A 17918-nucleotide genomic window follows, 5' to 3' on the forward strand; every position below is an offset into this window, starting at 1 on the left:
AGAAATATTTATCATATAGACGGATGTCAAGAGAAAGCTTGGATAGCAATAATTATATCAAACAAAACTGACCTTAAAATGAAGACTGGGGGAAAGACCAAGATGGTGGGACAGCATGGGAGGTTTTTTTTTTTTTTGCTTCTCTCGTACCCAAAATGCAGTCAGATCAACACTAAACCATCCTGCACATCTAGAAAACTGACTTGAGGATTAACACATCAATCTGCACAACCTGAACCACAAAACTCAGCAGGTACGTGGCATGGAGAGGTGAACTGGGAGGGAGAGAAGCCACGGAGTGCAGGGAGCTGATTCTGCTTGAGGAGAGAGGGTGGAGATGGGGGGCGGGGGGCGGGGGAGTATGGTAAAAGCACCACCCTGCAAAAGCAGCAGGACAAAAAAAAAAAAAAAAAAGGAAGAGTGGACACAGCCACAGGGACTGAACAAAAAAGGGAGAAAAGAGAAAGGAGAGGGTTTCATTTCCATTAGGACTCTGTAAACAGGGGGAGCACAGAGTCTGAACCTCCACAGCTCAATACCTGACGGAGCTCCGGTGGGAAAGGCGAACCCCTGGGAGCAGAGAGTGGAGCCCTGAGAGGCCACAGGGGGAAAGGCATTTCCCTGTTGGGAGGACATTTCATAGAGGCCTCCCCACAGGTAAAGGTCCCAGTGGATCTCAGAGAATGGCCACATTCACTGGTACTGGAGCAAGGATTTTAAGGGTGAAGCCTGGTGCCAGATGTGTGCTCTGATCTGCCACAATCCCTGAAATGCTGCTGCTACAATGATCACAGAACTTCTTCTGGGACGGGCTGGTGCCCAGCTGCAGTCTCTGGGCATCAGCAGCAGCACAGTCTCCCAAACATTCCTGGGGGCAGAGGGGCACCCACCATTGCTCAGCGAGACCCTCCACAGAAAGTCCAAACAGGTCAAAGCCACAGGCCCTCAGAAGTGACAATGGGGAAACATCCCCATCTGAGATACAACTCAGGAGGGAGGTGCTGCTTGACAGCATGACCGCGTGGTCATGGAGAGTGTAGGAGTGGGGAATGGATGGAAACTGGAGACAAAGGAGGGGTGCATGATTGCCAGTTGGGGAGAGCACAGAGTTCTGATACTAGAGACTGGGTAGCTGGGTGAGGCCATTTTCACTCCTCCCACACATTGCGCATACATGCCTATACATGCCACAACAATCCACCCCAGTAAGCTAAGCAGCACCGTCTAGTGGAGAACAAACCGTCACACTAAGCCCTGCCCAACCACGCCAACCAAGCTCTTGAGGAACACCACCGGTCTCTCGCCTGCTTAGTTTGCAGACTATAAAGTGGTTCATGGTTTGACTTCTAGGGGAAACCGAATGTAATCTCAGTCATATTTGATTCTGTTCACTGGTCCACCTACTCATTTCTTTTTCTTTTCATTTTCTTTTCTTATTCTTGAATACAGAAAGAGAAAAAAAATATTTTTATATTCCGTTTTTATTAAAATGATTTTTCTTTAATTTTTTTCTGCTACATTTTTACTTTTGTTGTGAATTTTTTATATTGTATTTTACTTCAATCATTTCATTTAATCTATTTTATTGTATGCATTTTTTAATTGTTCAAACGTCTCCTTCCCCCGGCCCCTCCCGCCTTTTTTTCTTTTCTTATCTTCCCTTTTTAATCTCTCAAGTGTCTTTCAACAAACAGACCAAAACACACGTAGGATCTAGTATCCTTTATCTGATTTTTTAGGTTTTTTAAAAATGGGTTAATTTCTATTTTTGGAACTTTATTAATTCCTTTTCTTCCTTCAAAAAGACAAAAGAGAGAAATTCACCCCAAAGAAAGAACAGGAAAAAAATGACAGCCAGTGATTTCAGCAACATTCATACAAGCAAGATGACTGAACAGAATTTAGAATCATAATGAAAAGAATAGTAGTGGGGGTTGAATAGATTAGAATTCCTTTCTGTGGAGATAAAAGAAGTAAAAGCTAATCAGGATGAAATAAAAAAAATGCTCTAACTGAGCTGCAGTCTTGAAAGGATGCCACAGTGGCAAAGATGAATAAAGCAGAGCAGCGAGTCAGCTATACAGAGAAGAAATTTATGGAGGACAATGAAGCAGAAAAAAAGAGGGAGACTAAGGCAAAAGAGCATGATATAAGAATAAGAGAACTCAGTGACTCATTAAAAAGGAAGAACATAAGAATCATAGGATTCCCAGAAGATGAAGAGAGAAAAAGGGGTAGAAGGTTTATGTGAGCAAGTCATAGTGGAAAACTTCCTTAACCTGGGGAAAGACACAGACATCAAAATTCAGGAAGCACAGAGAACTCCCATTAGATTCCACAAAAACTGACCATCAACAAAGCCTAACATAACCAAATTCACAAAACACTCTGGCAAGGAAACAACCATGAAAGCAGTAAAGGGGAATAAAAGTCCTTGACATACAAGGGAAGTCAGACCAAGTTCACAGCAGACCTATCCACAGAAATTTGGCAGGCCAGAAAGGAGAGGCAGGATATATTCAATGTGCTGAACCAGAAAAACATGCAGCCAAAAATTCTTTATCCATCAAGGCTGTCGTTCAAAATAGAAGAGAGATAAAAAGCTTCCCAGACACACAAAAATTAAAGGATTTTGTGACCACTAAACCAGCAGTGCAAGAAATTTTAAGGGGTCTTTCTAAGGAGTGAAAGGATGGAAAAAAGAAAAAAAAAAAAAAAAAAAAAAAAAAAAAAAAAAAAGACCGAAAGCAGCAAAGACTACAAAGGAACAGAGAACACCACCAGAAATGCCAACTCTACAAGCAACATAATGGCAATAAATTCAAATCTTTCAGTACTCACTCAAAATGTCAATGGACTAAATGCTCCAATCGAAAGACAATGGGTAAGAAAGGAATGGGTAAGAAAAGAAGATCCATCTATGCTGTTTACAAGAGACCCACTTTAGACCTAAAGACACCTTCAGATTGCAAATAAGGGGATGGAGACTCCTCTATCATGCTAATGGTTGACAAAAGAAAGCTGGAGTAGCCATACTTATATCAGACAGTCTAGACTTTGAAATAAAGACTGTAACAAGAGATGAAGAAGGGCATCATATCATAATTAGGGGGTCTATCCACCAAGAAGACCTAACAATTGTAAACACTTATGCTCCAAATGTGGAAGAACCTACATATCAATTAATCAATTAATCAAAAACATAAAGAAACTCATTGATAGTATACCATAATAGTAGGGGACTTCAACATCCACTTACAGCAATGGACAGATCATCTAAACAGAAAATCCGTAAGGAAACTGGCTTTGAATGACACATTGGACCAGAAACACTTAACAGATATATGCAGAACATTTCATCCTAAAGCAACGGAATACACATTCTCCTCCAGTGGACATGGAACATTCTCCAGAGCAGACCACATACTGGGACACAAATCAGCCCTCAAGAAGTACAAAAAGATCAAGATCATGCCGTGTATATTTTCAGACCACAACACCACGACACTTGAAATCAACGATAAGAAAAAATATGGAAAGACAACGAATACTTGGAGACTAAAGAACATCCTACTAAAGGATGAATGGGTAATCAAGAAGTTAAAGAGGAAATTAAAAAGTACACGGAAGCCAATGAAAATGATAACATCACAGCCCCTAACCTCTGGACACAGCAAAGGCAGTCATAAGAGGGAAGTATACAGCAATCCAGGCCTTCATAAAGAAGAAAGGTCTCGGATACAAAACGTAACCTTACACCTGATGGAGTTGGAAGAAGAACAGCAACTAAATCCCCCACACAAGCGGAAGACAGGAAATAAGAAAGATTAGAGCAGACATCAATGCTCTGGAAACTGAAAGCACAGTAGAATAGATCAGTGAAACCAGAAGCTGGTTCTTTGAAAGAATTAACAAAATTGGTAAACACCTAACCAGTTTGATCAAAAAGAAAAAGCAAGGGACCCAAATGAAATCAAGAATGAAAGACGAGAGATCACAACCAACACAGCAGAAATACAAACAATAATAAGAGAATATTATGAGCAATTATACGCCAATAAAATGGGCAATCTCAAAACAATGGACAAATTCCTAGAAATGTATAACCTACCAAAATTGAAACAGGAAGAAATAGAAAATTTGAACAGACCCATAACCACTAAAGACATTGAATTAGTAATAAAAAAAAAAATGCCCCAAAACACAAGAGTCGAGGGCCAGATGGCTTTCAGGGGAATTCTAGCAAACATTAAGGAAGAATTAACACCTATTCTTTTGAAGCTGTTCCAAAAAATAGAAATGGAGGGAAAACTTCCAAATTCATACCATGGAGCCAGTATTGCCTTGATTCCAAAACGAGACAAAGACCTCACTATAGAGGAGAACAACAGACCAATTTCCCTGATGAACATGGATGCAGAAATCCTCAACGAGATTTAGCCAACTGGATCCAACCGTACATTAACAGAATTATTCACCACGACCAAGTGGGATTTAAACCTGGAATGCAGGGCTGGTTCAACATCTGCAAAACACTCAATGTGATTCATCTTTGCACATGACATGATACCTTATAAGGAAAACCCAAAAGATCCCACCGAAAAGCTTCTAGTACTATCCATGAATTCAGCAAAGTCACAGGATATAAAATCAATGCACAGAAATTGGTTGCATTCGTATACACCAACAATGAAGCAACACAAAGAGAACTCAAGGAATCGATACCATTTATAATTGCACCAGAAACCGAATACCTAGGAATAAATCTAACCAAAGAGGTGAAAAGTCTATACACTGAAAACTATAGGAAGCTTATGAAAGAAATTGAAAAACACACACACAAAAATATGGAAAAACATCCCATGCTCCTGGATAGGAAGAACAAATATTGTTAAAATGTCAATAAAACCCAAAGCAATCTGTAATTCAGTGCAATCCCTATCAAAATAGCACCAGAGTTCTTCATAGAACTACAATAAACAATCCTAAAATTTGTATGGAACCAGAAAAGGCCCCAAATATCCAAAGAATATTGAAAAAGAAAACCAAAGCTGAAGGCATCACAATCCCGGGCTTCAAGAGCATTACAAAGCTGTAATCATCAAGATTGTATGAGATTGGCACAAAAACTGAGCATAGAACAATGGAACAGAATACAGATCTCAGAAGCGGACCCAATCTTATGGCCAACTAATCTTGGTCAAAGAAGGAGAGAAATCCAATGGAATAAAGACACTCTCTTCACCAAGCGGTGCTGGGAAAACTGGAGGGTGACATGCAGAAAAATGAGCCTGGACCACTTTCTTACACCATACATAAAGATAAAATCAAAATAGATGAAAGACCAAAATAGATGTAAGACGGGAAGCCATCAAAATCCTCAAGGAGAAAGTAGGTAAAAACCTCTTTGACCTCGGCTGCAGCAACTTCTTACTCAACACCTCTCCAGAGGCAAGGGAAACAAAAGCAAAAATGAACTAATGGGACCTCATCAAAATAAAAACCTTCTGCACAGCAAAAGAAACAATAAAAAAACAACAACACTAAAAGGCAACTGATGGAATGGGAGAAGATATTTGGCACATGGCATATTGGATAAAGGGTTAGTATCCAAAATCTATAAAGAACTTATCAAAGTCAACATCCAAACAACAAATTATCCAGTGAAGAAATGAGCAAAAGACACGAATAGACCCTTCTCCAAAGAAGACAACCGATTGTGGTTGAAAAAATACTCAACATCACTCATCATCAGGGAAATACAAATCAAAACCACAATGAGATACCACGTCACACCTGTCAGAATGGCTAACATTAACAACTCAGGCAACAATAGATGATGGCGAGGATGTGGAGAAAGAGGATCTCTTTTGTACTGCTGATAGTAATGCAAACTCGTGCAGCCAGTCTGGAAAAAATTAAAAATAGAACCACCCTACGACCCAGCACCAGTGCACTACCAGGTATTTATCCAAGGGATACAGGTGTGCTGGTTCAAAGGGGCACATGCACCCCAATGTTCATAGCAGTGCTGTCAACAATAGCCAAAGTGTGGAAAGAGCATAAATGTCCATTGGATGAATGTCCGATGGATTGGATGAATGGATACAGAAGATGTGGTATATATATTCAATGGAGTATTACCCGGCAATCAAAAAGAATGAAACCTTGCCGTTTGCAACTACGTGGATGGAACTAGAGGGTATTATGCTAAGTGAAATTAGTCTGTCAGAGAAAGACAAATATCATATGACTTCATTCATAGCCTGCTTGGGATTTCTTTCACCCCTCTCTCTCTGCCCCTCCCCGACATGTGCTCTTTCTCTCTCTCTCTCTCTCTCTCTCTCTCTCTCTCTCTCTCTCTTTTTCAAAACAAATAAATAAACATTAAAAAATAATAATAAAGTGTAAAGCTAAAGAAAAGAGTCACAGAGCAGGAGTTAGGTATGATAAGTACACTTGTTTATTTTCACATAGTCTGTGCCCCCAGAACATCTGAATAACAAAATACAGTTCATTTGTGCTACTCTGGTTGAGATTTAGCTTTAAAAATTAAACAGTTCATCCTTCTACTAACTGTTAACTCCAGTGCTGTTTAACCATTTCCAACCCCAGTGCTCACTACCATTTCTTCTTTTCTCGATTTCAAAATAAGCTCTAGCCTCAAGTCTCCAGAAAACCAAACCCGGAAGCCACCAGATTTATGGCAGATGTCGTTATTACAAAATATTTGGGTTTAGGCAGAGAATGGGAGAAGTAGAAACAGCTGAAAAGCAGTGTTGGAGCTGCTCCTAATTTGCTGCTCTATGGTTTTAGATTATGTTCAAAGTAACTGATTTTATTTTCAACCTGAAATCTCTAAGCACTCTTACTGAAATAAGGGACTTTAACTCACCTACCTTGAACTAGACCATTACCGTCTCTTATTTCATTTTGCAAGCTTACTCTTCTCTCATCTTCTGTTCCTTTTCATTTAGTCTGCAGGTTAAACATAACACATAATAGAGGAACATAATTAAAAACAAAATCTCCAATCTAGGAAACCTCTTCCCAAGACAAAAGAAAAGAACAATAAACATTAACTAGGCAGATATAAGGTACATGATATGCTATCCAAAATAAAGCGTTTGCGGCGGCGAAGTAGGGGGGCCTAAAATTCCCTCATTCCTTAAACACACCAGTGTTGAGGCCAGAGGACTTTGAATCTTTGAATTCCAAGAGCCTGGACTACAGAGTGAGAGAGACGTTCCCACAGGGACACCCTGGCGGGCCATAGGTGCGTGATTGTGAACTCGGAGAGAAAAGAGGTGGTGTAGGCACGGAGGGGAAGGATCCCGTTCTGTGGAGAGACAAAGGGAAGAGAAAGAGAGGCTGTGGAAATGTAGGATTGAATTTGGACAAGAGAAAACCCCAAATGGGAATCAGACAAAACCAGAAAAAATCAAATTTCTAACTGCGGGGCTTTCTCCACACTGGGGCTGGTTGCCCTGTGTGTGCACCCACGGAGCCAGCCCTGGGCTCAGTAACTAGCTCAGAGGTGCAGTCCGTAGTCAGAGAAAGCCGTCTCCTCCCTGAGAGCTGTGGAAAGAAGGTCTACAGCCATTGCAAGGACAAAGATCCCTGCCTGCACCCGCTGGCCAGAGGCCCCTTATCAGCAGGGCGGAGCAGCACCTCCCCATTACTGGGGAGCACAGAGGCGGATGCTTTAAGACATCAGGGTTTGAATCCCAGCCAAGCACCCAGGAGGCAGAGGAGTCAGTAGAGCGGGACAAACAACCTCATTCATGCCCACACGGCACTGTCAGGAACCAGATCACTGAGCAGGATCCTTTAAGACATCGGGGTTTGAATCCCGGACAAGGGTCTGGGATGCGCAGGAGACTGGAGCAAAAAAAAAAAAAATAATAAAAATAAAATAATAATAATAATAATGGTCCTCTCATGCCTGTGCAGCACATTGAGGACACCATGATCACAGTGGTTTGGGATACCTGGTCCAGAGAGGAGACGGGTGTCACCATTTTTCTCCCCGTCACGAACAAAGTGGGGCTTCATGGAAGGGACAAAGGGCCACAGCGGAGGCGGGACCCACCTACCCCAAATCAGGCCCCTCTGCACCTGGTAACTGCCTATGTAACAGAGCAAGATTGACACTGACTGAGCCAGACAGTCGCTCCCCCAGACTAGCACTGGTTCCAAGGCACCCAGTGGTTTTGCATTTTCTGATTTAATTTTTGGACAATTCTTATTTTATGTGTATATATACACATACATAAATATATATATATATAATATATATATATATTATATATATATACACACACACACACACACATATGCACACACACACACACACACACACACACACATGTATATATATGTATATGTTTTTTCTTCCTTTCTTCTTCTTATTTCTTCCCTTCTCTAGTCTGGTTATTCTGGTTATTGGCTTGTTTATGCAAACATATTTAATCTGTTCTCTTTACGCCTGTTTTATCTCCTTCTTTTTTATTTTCCTCTCTATGGTCCCTAGATAGGCCATATAGTTCTCTGCCTAGTCAATTTTATTTTCTTTCCTTTTCCTCTGCCCCTGTCATTGCTTTGTATGGGACAAGACCTCTTCCACCATCACTGTGCCCTTTCTGCCTCCTTTTCCCCCCAGGGCGACTTCAGTGAAGAAGTCAAAGCACACCTGATGTAGGGTCCAAACCTTCATTCTGCGTAGGGAGACAAAGCAACCAGAGTCACAACAACAGAGAGCACATAGCACACACCAAAACACCTCCTGAAGGGCCAGGCCCTGGACAGTGTATGACCCCTTTTTAACATAATAGTTAGTGCTCAAGGGTGCAAGACACATAACAAGCTTCTAAAACACATTAGAGGCAGAAAACTAGCCAAAATGATGAAATGGAAGAATTCTCCTCAAAGAAATTCCAGGGAGATATGACAGCTAAAGAACTGATCAAAACAGATAAAAACAATATATCTAATCAATAGTTTAGAATAACAGTCACAAGATTCATTGCTGGACTTGAAAAAGGCACAGAAGACAGCAGAGAATCTATTACTGCAGAGACCAAGGAACTAAGAAACAGTCATGAAGAATTTAAAAATGCTGTAAATGAGGTGAAACATTATCTAGATACAGTGAGAGTGAGGATTGAAGGGGCAGAGGGGAGATTAAGTGAAGTGTAAGATAAGTTAGGGAAAAAGATGAAGCTGAGGAAAATAGAGCTAAAAAAATACTAGACCATGAAGGGAGCGTTAGAGAATTAGAGAACTAACTAACTAACTAACTAACTAACTGACTGACTGACTGACTGACTGACTGACTAACTAACTAACTAACTAACTAAGTGATTCAATGAAATGTAATAATATCTGTGTCATAGGAGTTCCAGAAAAAGAACAGAAAGACAAAGGGGCAGAAGGTTTACTTGAACAAACCATAGCTCAGAACTTCACCAATCTGGGGAAGGAAACATTGAAATCCAGGAGGCACAGAGAACTCCCTTCGGCCCTAAAAGGGATCGATCTTCTCCATGACATACCATAGTGAGGCTGGCAAAATACAAAGACAAAGAGAGAATTCGGAAAGCAGCTAGCGACAAATGGGTCTTAACCTACAAGGGTAGAACATAACAGTAGTAGCAGACCTATCTACTGAAACTTGGCAAGCCAGAGGGAATGGCAGGAAATATTCAATGTGCTGAATAGGAAAAATATGCAGCCAAGAATCCTTTATCCAGCAAGCCTCTCACTCAGAATAGAAGGAGAGATAAAGGTTTCCTAGACAAACAAAAACTGAAGGAATTCATCACCACCTAACCAGCCCTGCAGGCGATCCTAAGGGGGACTCTGTGAGTGGAATGTTGCAAAGATCACAAAGGACCAGAGACATCACTATAAGCATGAAATCTCCAGGCATCACAATGACACTAAATCCGTATCTTTGAGTAATAATGCTGAATGTAAATGGACTAAATGCTCCAATCAAAAGATACAGGATATCAGAATGGATTAAAAAAAATCCATCTATAAACTGTCTACAAGAGACCATTTTAGACCTGAGGACACTTTCAGATTGAAAGCAAGGGGATGGAGAACAATCTATCATGCTACTCGATGTCAAAGGAAAGCTAGAGGAACCATACATATATCAGACAAATTAGATTTTAAACTAAAGGCTGTAATAAGAGATGAAGAAGGGCATTATATAATAATTATGGGGTCTACCCATCAAGAAGAGCTAACAATTATAAATGTTTATGCACGTAATTTGAAAACACCCAAATATATAAATTAATAAATCACAAACATAAGCAATCTTATTGACAAGAATATGGTAATTGCAGGTGACTTTAATACTCCGCTTACAACAATGGACAGATCATCTAGGCAGAAAACCACTAAAGAACGATAACCCTGAATGGTACACTGGACCTGATGGACTTGACAGATTTAGTCAGGACTTTTCACCCTAGAGCAGCAGAATATACATTCTTCTCGAGTGCACGTGAACATTTTCTAAGATAGATCACATATTGGGTCACAAAGCAGCCCTCCATAAGTATAAAAGAATTGAGATCATACCATGCACATTTTCAGATCGTAATGCTCTGAAACTTGAAATCAACCACAGGAAAAGGTTTGGAAAACCTCCAAATGCATGGGGTAAAAGAATATTCTACTCAAAAAATGAATGGGCCAACCAGGTAATTGGAGAAAAAATTTTAAAATATATGGAAGCAAATGAAAATGAAAACACCACACTCCAAACCCTTTGGGGTGCAACGAAGTCAGTCCTAAGAGGAAAATACATTGCAACCCAGGCCCCCAGGCCTATCTCAAGGAACAGGAAAAATCCCAAATACAAACTCCAAGAGCACTAGAAGCAGAACAACAAAGAAACTCCAAGGCCAGCAGAAGAGGAGAAATAATAAAGATTAGAGCAGAAATAAATGATCTAGAATCAAACAAGACAAAAACAGAAACAAAAACAAAACAGTAGAACATATCGGTGAAACTAACAGCTGGTTTTTTGAGAAGATAAAGAAAATTGTTAAAACCCTAGCCAGATTTCTCAAAACAAAAACAAAAACAAACAAACAAAGAAACAAACAAACACCAGAGGACCCTAATAGATAAAATCACAAATGATAATGGACATACCACAACCAATAAAAGCAATTATCACAGAATACTATGAAAAATTATATGCTAACATACTTGACAACCTGAAAGAAATGGACAAATTCCACCCTTGACACACACACTACCAAAACTCAAATGGGAAGAAATAGAAAACTTGAACAGACCCACAACTAGTGAAGAAATTGAATCAGTTATCAAAAATCTCCCAACAAATAAGAGTCATGGGTCAGATGGTTTCCCAGGGGAATTCTACCAGACATTTAAAGCAAAGCTAATACCTATCCTTCTCTACCTGTTCCAAAAAATAGAAATGGAAGGAAAGCTTCCAGACTCATTTATGAGACCAGCATTACCTTGATTCCAAAACTAGACAAAGACCCACTAAAAAAAAAAAAAAAAGAAAAAAAAAAAAGAAACGGAGAATTACAGGCCAATATCCCTGATGAACATGATGCAAAAAATTCTCAACAAGATACTAGCAAATCCAATTCAACAGCATATAAAAGGAATTGTTCACCATGATGAAATGGGATTCATTCCTGGGCTGCAGGACTGGTTCAATATTCAAAAATCAATCACTGTGGCACATCCTATAAATAAAAGAAATGATAAGACCCATAGGATCCTGACAATAGACGCAGAAAAAGGATCTGACGAAATATAGCATCTTTCTTAATAAAAATCCTCAAGAAAGTCGGGTTAGAAGGAACATAAAAACCATATAAGAAAAGCCCACAGCTAATACCATCCTCAACTGGGAAAAACTGAGAGCTTTCCCCCCGAGATCAGAAATACAACAGGGATGTCCACTCTCACCACTGTTGTTTAACATAGTGTTGGAAGTCCTAGCATCAGCAATCAGACGACAAAATGAAATGAAAAGGCATACAAATTGCAAAGAAGAAGCCAAACTTTCACTTTTCACAGATGACATGGCACCCTACATGGAAAACCTGAAAAACCCCACCGAAAAGCTGCTATAGCTCATACATGAATTCAGCAAAGTCACAGGATACAAAAATCAATGTATGGAAATAAGTTGCATTTGTATACACCAATAATGAAGTAACAGAAAGAGAAATCAAAAAGTCAATCTCATTAACTTGTACTAAGTTCTTGTATGGTTCTTGCGCTAAGAACCGTAAAATACCTAGGAATAAACACAGGCAAACATGTGAAAGACCTGTATGGTGAAAACTGTAGAAAACTAATGAAGGAAACTGGAGAAGACACAAAGTAATAGAAAAACATTCTATGCTAATGGATTGGAAGAATAAATATTGTTATGATGTCAATGCTACTCAAAGCAATCTACACATTCAATGCAATCCCAATCAAAATTGCACCTTCTCAAAGCTAGAACAAAGAATCCTAAAATTTGCATGGAACAACAAAAGACCCCAAATGGTCAAAGTAATACTGAAGAAGAAAACCAAAGTGGGAGGCATCACAATTCCAGACTTTAGCCTTTGATCATCAAGACAGCATGGTGTTGGCACAAAAACAGACGCACAGACCAATGGGATAGAATAGAAACCCCAGAACTAGACCCACAAACGTATGGCCAACTAATCTTTGACAAAGCAGGAAAGAGCATCCAATGGAAAAAGACAGTCTCTTTAACAACTGGTGCTGGGACTACTGGAGAGCAACATGCAGAAGGATGAAACTAGACCACTTTCTTACACCATTTACAAAAATAAACTCAAATGGATAAAAGATCTAAATGTGAGACAGGAAACCATCAAAACCCTAGAGAGAAAACAGGCAACAACCTCTTTGAACACAGCTGCAGCAATTGCTTGCTCAACATATGACCAAAGGCAAGGGAACTAAAAGTAAAACTGAACCCTGGGACCTCGTCAAGATAAAAAGCACCTGCACTGGAAAGGAAATGATCAACAAAACTAAAGGCAACCAATGGAATGGGAAAAGATATTTTCAAATGACACATAGGATAAAGAGTTAGTATCCAAACTCTATAAAGAACTTACCAAACTCAACATCCAAAAAACAAACAAAAATGAATAAATGGGTAGAAGACATGAATACACACTGTTCCAAAGAAGACATCAGATGGCCAAGAGACACATGAAAAGATGCTCAACATCACTCATCATCAGGGAAATACAAATCAAAACCATATTAAGATAACACCTCACACTGGTCAGAGTGACTAAAATTAACAACTTAGGAAACCACAGATGCTGGAGAGGATGTGGAGAAACCCCGTTGCAGTGCTGGTGGGAATGCAAACTGGTGTTGCCGGTCTGGAAAACAATGTGGAGGTTCCTCAAAGAAATTAAAAATAGAACTACCTTACAACCCAGCAATGGCACTACTTGGAATTTATCCAAAGGATAGTAGAGTGCCGATTCATAGGGGCACATGTACCCCAATGTTTGGAGCAGCACTTTCCACAGTAGACAAAATCATGGAAAGAGCCTAAATGTCCATCAACTAATGAATGGAGAAAGAGTATGTGGTTTATATATACAACTGAATACTACTTGGCAATGAGAAAGAATGAAATCCTTGCAGCAACGTGGATGGAACTGGAAGGTATTATGCTAAGTGAAGTAAGTAAGTCAGGCAGAGAAACACAAATAGCTTATGTCTTCACTCATATGTGGATCTTGAGAAACTTATCAGAAGACCATGGGGGAGGGGAAGGAGGAAAAATAGTTACAGAGAGGGAGGAAGGCAAACCACAAGAAACTCTTAAATACAGAGAACAAACTGAGGGTTGATGGGGGGCGATGGGGGAGAGGGGAAAATGGACGATGGGCATCGAGCAGGGCACTTGTTGGGATGGGTGCGAACACTGGGAGTTGTATGTAAGCCAGTTTGACCATGAATTATATTTTACAAAAACAAACATTTTCCACATAACCTCTTTATTATAAATATTTTTGATATTGCAATAAGAGCAATATTGCCCTGAGACACACATACAAATTTATTTTACTTATAACAGTGTCTTGTTACTTTTCCTCTCCCACTTTTTAGGATCTCGTTGATGCTAGATCTACTGCTCTCTGTTAAAGCCTTTTACTTCATGACTATCTCACAGGTACAGACATTCTAAATAAAATCATATGTATTCTACTAATATTACTATGGAAATGTATTTGATATTGTTTAACCCAGACTACTCACATAAGATGCACAGATAAGTTAACTTTATATTCAGAAACCGAATTCTGTTTTATTTTAATTAGTGATAAATTCATTGCACTGTTAAAAATTGAGGCAAAACACACATTATGTAAAAATAACCACTTAGAAAGATACAATTCAGGACTATTTGTATCTTTGTAATGTTGTACAATATCACCTGTCTAGTTATTAAACATTTTCATCAGCTTAAAAAGAAACCCTTCATATAGTATTTTCCATTCCCCTTTCACCTGGCCCATGGCAACCACTAACCTGTGGTCTTAAAGGTTATGCTATTTAAAAAAAAAAAAAAAAAAATACAGGTTTCACAGATTTAAGTTCCAAACGGACAGAGTTTTTAAAATCCTTTGTTTTATTCACATTTTACACTTTTCTTTTACCAGATTTTGTGCTACTGGCAGCAATCTAGAAAGAATATATTTACAAGGAAGGAAATCATTTTTAGTTCAGGGTCTAAATATAATTATGTATGTATTTATTTAAAAGATTCTGTAAGAATGAGGTTTTGCAGATCTCGTATTTTTGTCAATATCTCAGTTAACGTTATTTGGCCTGTTTTATTTTAACTGAATATATTTCACATAGTAAGAAGGAAACACTCTGTCTGAATGTTACACTTTAATTGCTAGGAGACCAGGCATCTTGTGATGTCACAACTACTGAGGTGGAGAACCATTGTGATGGTCTGGATACATTACCTGTGTAGGCAAGCCAAAGCAGCAGTTGAAGCTGCAGTGTTCAAAACCATGCAGATGACAAACCTAGCTGAAAGAAACCTTATTTGAGATGGCACATGTTTCTTCAGAAATTCAAGATGGTTCTCCTAAAGATGGATCGACTAATTCTGCAGCCTCTGTTAGATCTCCTTTGTGGGATCCCACATTGACTGGGGATTTGGACCTAAGGTCTATGGTTGAAGAAAATGCTTTCCAGGCTTTGTCAGGAGGATCCTTAATAAAAAGGCCACGATACACATTTTGTGTCTCTGAACCAGACGAAGATAGTGACTTTCTGTCTCTGACTTTTCCCAGAAAACTTTGGAACATGGTTGAAAGTGATCAATTCAAATCAATTTGGTGGGATGAGAATGGGACTTCAATAGTGATTGATGAGGAACTCTTCAAGAAAGAAGTTCTGGAGAGAAAGGCCCCTTTCAGAATATTTGAAACTGGAAGTATGAAGACTTTAGTTCGCCAGCTTAACCTTTACGGATTTAGTAAAATGCGACAGAGTTTCCAAAGATCTGCTTCTCTGGCTGATTTTCTGGCAGAGGAAAAAGAAGTATCTGTTTTAAGCAAGGTATTCAAAAATGTTATTGCTTATATATGAAATATATAAAATTGTACTTCATACATCAGTAAATATGTTCATAAATATAGACTGCAACTAGGTCTTTAAAGTTATATGAAAAAGTTTAAGAATGCTTATTAAAAATTAAGGATAGCTTAGGCATGGATCATTCAGCACTATAAGAAACTGTGCTAGCAACTTTGACCTTTATCAATAAACTCCTATCTAAATAAGCTGCTGAAACCATTTAAAGTGGTATTCACTGTTACTTGTAAGTAACAGTTACATTTTCACAACCATAATTAAATGTTTATTTCCAGTAAGTTAATTTTTTTTAAACACTAACAATGTACATGTATTACTGATGACTTTATGTGATGAAACTAAGTCAACATTTCATAAATTAAATCTGTTATCCTCTCTTAATATCTTCACTGAAGAATGTCACTAAATAACATTCTCCTTTGGTTTTAGTTACAGTTCTATCATAATCCAAATTTTAAACGAGGCTGCCCTCAACTTTTAGTAAGAATGAAAAGAAGAGTCGGGATTAAAAATGCTTCCACAGTATCACTAGTTCAAGATTTCAACAAGAAACCATGCAGAGCTGAGGGTAATGTGCATAGTCCTAATTCTGGTTTTGTTGCTGAAACTAGTGGAGAAAGGGCATTGTCAACCTCCACAAATTTAAATGTGCCCCTGATAAGGAAGCGTCCTACTATCCAGAGAGTTGCTAATACAACTGCCCCCGTGACAAGTGATCTTTCTCCACCGTCATCAACGTCAGCTAGGCCGTCAGAACAAATGGTAATGGATCAGCATGCCATTTTAAACCAGTTGACCACTTTTCACACGCATTCACGTGACAGCTACACTCAAGCAAATGGCCACGCTGTGAACTTTGTTACAACTACAACTGCTACATCTCAGTATGGCATCATATCTCCCTTACAGAACAGTTATTTTGGAACAGTGGTGGAGCCTTGCACTTTTCCAACTAGATATCCTGCTGTGTCAGCCAGTGAGGTTCGTTTTTCTAACCCTCAACCACCAAGCAACCAATGGTTCTCAATGCCAATGATAGCTGATACCTCTGCTGCCTCACTTGCAATGTCAACTCATCAACCGTCTTCATCCTATGTACATCATCCTGATTACAAGTGATCTATCAAAGGACTACCAGATAATACAAGAAAACAAAGATTAAAATTTATTGGCAAATGACCAAATATGGAAATTCTCTTATTTGAACAATAAAATTACATGTTCACCTTTATGGTTTCATTTTGTTTATTTTTGAAATAATTTAGAGTAAAATCCTTTGTTATTTATTTATTGTACTTGTTGGCCATTTGATAGTACCACTCTGACATGCCTCCTAAGTAAATTAATACCTAATCAGCTTTTTAAAAAAGACATGAGGAGCAAGGAAAAGAAGCCAAAGTTATGTAGTTTCTGAAGCAGTCCACGATGAATCAAATAAAGCCATATATTAGGACGACAGGGAAGGGATACATGTAAGTGAGCTCTAGAAAAGGCAAACACAAAGAATTTAGTATTCTGTCAATTACATTCTCCCAGTCATGTAGAAGAGGCCTTGGATTTTAGTTGGTAAAGGTTGTCTTCATTAAAAAATGCGTTCATACTGGAAAGCATAGCATCTTCTCACTAGTGCAGCAACCACTATACATCACTGGAATAATAAAGATCACATCATGCAGTAATGAATTGCAGCAATCAAGGTGTTGTGTAATTTTACAATTGGTATTATCTAGGACCTGTTTGTGGCTCTAGTGATCTCAAAACATTCCAGCTTGTTTGTGCCTTTATTTCCTTCTCGCATGTGTTCATCTTTTATATCTTCTAATATAAACCTTTATGTTGTTTTCTTGTTCCATCCAAAGCCTATTCCATGCTTCATTCCTTATGCTGTTATTTAATGCCTTTTTGATTCTGAGCCCTGAAATTCAGCACAGGTAACAAATCTATTAAAGAGGTGACATCTGTTCACCTTAGTAGGTTCACATGTTTGTGTTCACTGTCCATTTTGAGCTATATTTAGACAATCTCTTTTTAGCTATGCCAATTCCCATCAGACAAATTTGGCACCAGCTCTTTCCTTGGTTAGAAGTCTCTCTCTTGAATTACTAGACTACTACTTTCATCAATCCAGCATATGCATCACCTCTTCCAAGTTGTTTCCTGTCAACTGCCTTTTCCTACTCAGTCGTGGACATCAGTACAGACTGATCACAGTGACTCCCATACAATATATTTTTACATGTATGTTT

At 38.9% G+C, this 17918-nt stretch overlaps 1 pseudogene; it reads left to right on the top strand.

The window, feature by feature from the left end:
- The first annotated feature begins 14952 nt into the window (after window positions 1-14952).
- LOC147571183 (heat shock transcription factor, Y-linked-like) lies at window positions 14953-16903 on the top strand (annotated as a pseudogene).
- The last annotated feature ends 1015 nt before the right edge of the window (window positions 16904-17918 follow it).

Source organism: Puma concolor, unplaced genomic scaffold, assembly GCF_028749965.1.
Source record: "Puma concolor isolate L17-30 unplaced genomic scaffold, mPumCon1.1.hap2 unalloc_scaffold_5, whole genome shotgun sequence".
Classification (NCBI taxonomy): domain Eukaryota; kingdom Metazoa; phylum Chordata; class Mammalia; order Carnivora; family Felidae; genus Puma; species Puma concolor.